The sequence below is a fragment of the Ixodes scapularis genome, unplaced genomic scaffold (genome assembly GCF_016920785.2).
Source record: "Ixodes scapularis isolate PalLabHiFi unplaced genomic scaffold, ASM1692078v2 PGA_scaffold5__190_contigs__length_132052651, whole genome shotgun sequence".
NCBI lineage: Eukaryota > Metazoa > Arthropoda > Arachnida > Ixodida > Ixodidae > Ixodes > Ixodes scapularis.
Genome location: NW_024609880.1, coordinates 45557511 through 45561980, shown reverse-complemented (window position 1 = coordinate 45561980; position 4470 = coordinate 45557511).

The following is a 4470-nucleotide window of genomic DNA, read 5'->3' as shown; positions in this document are numbered from 1 at the left end:
TTGTCTGCACAGATTTGACACACCTTCGCTCCGTCTCTCTGATTGGCTCGAGGGGGCTGTGGCGGTTGGCCTTTTCCAAGTTACGGTGATGCGAAGTATAGACAGCCCACACTTTTAAAAAGAGTCTATTGAAGAGACCGAAAGGAATGGTAGTCAACATTTTTCAACAAGACTGCTCTCCAGGCAAGGGATGAACAAAAATATGAATCATCTTATCCAGGTAATTAGAACAATTAAATAATTGACCGACTAATACAATGCACTCTTGATGGAAAAGAGTATAGCTGCAATAAATCCTACAAAACAGAAAAAATGCGCAGTTTATCTATGCATGCACCAAAACGGTTGTTCTTATAGCAAGTCGAATAGCTTTGAAGCAGGTGCCTGCAACGAATTATTCTTCCCCATACTCAGTAAAACGCCATCCTCGTAGCTGAAAATAAGGGTGCGCTTCGCACTCACACACACACACACAAAAAAAAAAAAAAAAAGGAAGAAAAGCGATCGAATGTAGAATCGTGGATTAGCACAAAAGAATCGCAGGAGCTTCCTCGCTAAAAGTTGCTATGGTTGTTCGGTGACGGAAGGCTGAAACAACTTCCCTTAGGCCATAACGCGACGTATACATTTCGCGTAGATTCTCAGATATTTCAACGTTCAAACAAAGCTAAGAGAATGCGAAAATTTCATGTTAAAAGCACTCAAAGTTCTATCGGTCCTCGGACACATCCCGGAATCCGAGCACCGGTACGGCGATGCTGTCCCACAGGCGTTAATATCCAGATGATCCAGAGCGATTTTGCGCAAAAACGGTATGAAGTCTCATTCCTTCATATTTTCACATTATACCTGCGTCAGCGAGCACGAAGAAGCCCGAAGTCGTCGGAAAGCAGCTGCACATCACGGCTACCGCGCACCGAACAAACTCGCATCCGCCAGCTCTGGGCGCTGCCATCTTACCTGTGACGTCATGGCTCTTGGGAGGTCACGTGACGAGTGGCCACATTTGCGTAAAATATGGCGGCAACCGGGGGGGTGCCACTTCCGAACTTCCGGTTTATCACTCTAAGCCCCTCTACCTCGTTGTTGAGATCAGTGGATTTTGGCAAGGACGTTTAAACAGACAGGACCCGGCATGACGTCAGCCTGAGTGAAGCCGGAAGAGGCGTTTAATCCCAGACTGCCTTGCGCACCCGTTCCGAGGCCGTGGGGTTGCGCACCGGCGGTTCGTCTGCTTTCTAATCTGCTCCGGCGTGTGCTTCACGAGGCTAGCTTTCGATGCGGTCGGCGTCCGCCGTGGGCGTCCGCGATGCAAATGCTTTGCAGCGTGAGTGTTTATACTTAGTTCCACATTATGTGCGAGCGAAGTCAGAACTGGAAGCGCGAGCCCGTTGTTCTGTGCGCTCCTGGCTTGCATGCGCGCTCGTGCGATCTGCTGCTGCTGTTTATTAAAAAATGCGTTGCGCACCACCAAGTCCTTCACGGTGCGTCGTCTAGAGCGTCTCAATTCTAGTCACTTACTTTCTGCTGGGCAACCAGGCGTTCGTTTATTACCGGTTTAAAGTCTCCCGTCATGCGCTGTTTCAAATAACGGTGGGTGCCGCCATTACTTTCGGTGCACACAGTCGTGTTGCCACGGAAATGTCATGGCAACGCGGTTGTTTGCACCGAAATTAATGGCGGCGCCCACTCACTAGGGTTCCCATTGGTCAAGAAATGTTCGTTGCGGCTCGTGGCCACGCCTACTTCCGTTACACTTCGCTCCATGCATTGGGGATAGGGACGCCACCTCCTGCCCATTATAACCTCCTTGGGATTTTGGTTACGCTGGCGATGGCGTCGCGGCCGACGCGGCGACGTTCGCTGGTTGCGACGAAACTCATTTGACGCAACGTGAATGTTTCTGTTTTAATCAACATACATTAGAACTTTTAAACGTAAAAAAAATTGTTTAAACATTTATCTAATGCTTTGTAATGAAGTATGTTGGTTGTGTACTAAACTGAACCTTGGCCTGTCTCAGCTTCGTCGTATACTAAACTGTAGCTTGGCTTGCCTCAGCCAGGGGGGGGAAGGAGGGAAAGGGAACGCGGCGCAAAGCGGAGGCCGCCATATTAAAACCGCTAGCGTTGCCAGCATAGGTTTTGCAGCGAAGAAGTTGCTGCTATATACGGCGTACTGAGTTTTACTTTCTTTTTCGTTTTGGAAAGAGAATGTCTTGTTGTGTTACATAAGTCGTCCTGCATACAGACAACCAAGTTTAATTATATTTGTCTTGTTTACTTGGTTTGAAACCCTAAAAACGGGTTTTTGACGACTTATTGCTTCCATTATTTTGGAGTACGGAAGGCAGTTATCTCGCTGCTCTGGTTTCGGTTACAAAAGCAAGGCAAAACGCTCGTAGTTCCCGCCCTCAGTACACTTTGGGCACCGGATAACTGAATGAACAAGGATTTAGATTTACTTCAGAGGTCACTTTCGCTGCTTCCTCACCGTCGAGCAGCCGGATCAGCTGGCGGCAAGCCGTGAATGAAAGGCTTGAGCATCAACGCCCTGGAGCAGGGAGGGGTCTCAAATACTCGGCCCGCGGGCCGCATGTGGCCCGTCATTCGCTGGGACGCGGCCCGCAGGCAACCGGCTATGAGTCGCGGTTCCCATGTCTCGAGCGCTAGAGAAAGTATGCGGCTTCGTGATCTCTTCTCGCCGATTCATTTTCGCTCGAAAAGTAGCTCTGCTCTTTTAACGCATTCACAGACAACTTATCTATGTTTATTTGCCCTATGTTTCGTTTCATTAATTTATTTATTTATTTTGCTTCCCAGCTTTTTTTGTACTGTACAACTGTTCCAATACCAGGTCACAAGCGCGAGCTTTTCGCTGAAGGGTGCATCTCGGCTGCGCGAACTTTCGATCAGCCGAGATGCATCCTTCAAACTCATTCCGGTTTGGGCTATTTGACCCCCACACCTGAATGAGTTTGAGACCACTGGCCTAGAGCCACTACAACAGCCCAAGAGCACCGAGTGCCGATGCGGGCGACGCGGGCTTCTGTCAGCCGGTAGCCCATGGCACAAACCGAGAACGTTCCAGCTCTTCGTCATGGCACGGTGTTGCAAAAAGCAGGGTAAAACACGACTACACGGACCACCCAATCAAACGCACTGCTATAGTAAATTTTGGCTTGTGATTGTGCCTTTGTAGATCATCTTATTCGTTTTGCTGGAGAGACGCAAACGACGGGCATAACAAAATCGTTTGCATGTTCCGCATACCTCGCAAAAGCTAACCCAGTCATCTTGCGAAAAGCGCGAAACACGGAGTCCGCACCGCCCCGACTTACCGGTCTTTCACCTGCTTTAGAGCAGTTTGTACCTGCTCGTAGGTATGTCTACTGAAACTGCAACTTGAAAATAGGGGCAGTGCCAGAAAGAAAAAAGACAAAGTTGGGAAAGCTTGTTCGCTCTCCCCAATTTCTAAACTCTCAAGTGATTGTACCATAATAAATTCACCAACACCTCTTACCAAGATAAAAAAAAACAATAATAACTATGTTCACTACGTAAAAAATGGTCCCAGTTCATGCATCTGTAGGCAGGTGGGAAACGTTGCCCTAATTTATTTACACCGCACGATGAGCACAACAAACTCACACGATATTTACAGGAGAATATTGGTGGTGACTTAAGTTTCCTCCTTTGCAGGACCGAATCATCTACTCGAGCGGTGTGCATCGCTGTGCAAGCGCAGTAAAACACGAAGCACAAAAACGGCAGATTTAGGACAGCAATCCGGAGTCAATTGTTTAATTAAAACGACGTAATTTTTTTTAAAACGCCCGCAGCTTTTTACTTACGGTATGCGTCGAGAATCTTCCACATTTTGAAAAGGAACGAAGGAAGATTCACTTTTAAAAACGCTCGCTGGCGTCCTCCCGGACCAGCTGGACCGGATCAGCTGACGACGACGGGACTAACCTGTTGAACCTCAACCCCACAATAACCAATTTGCGCTTCGTGTTAGTATGGGCTTCTACCTCCAAGCACCGCACCACACACCACGAACGTTTCAACTATTTGTCGCATCGCCGTGTTGCACACACCAAACAGTCCCCGATCGCCGAAGTCACCGCAGCGCTGTCGTGAACCTTGGCTTGTGGTCGCGCACGCGTGCATTCTGTGACTCCCTTCGCTTTCAAAGCACACACGACGATTACGAATGATACTTCCCGTCTACCGGGAACATCACAGGGGCACTTCTCCGGTCACGTTTTCGCTATATGTACTCGCAAACCGCGTCAAACCTAAACAATACCGCCACCGCCACCGCCGCCGCCGCCTTGTTGAACGCTGTGGTTGAACGTGCGTTGTTGCTAGATTTTCTCCTACCAAACAAAAACAACGAAAGCAAACCTGTTCTAGCTTCCAGCGTACATCGGCGTTGCGCCGTGGCTAGATTTTCTCCGTCAGCTCT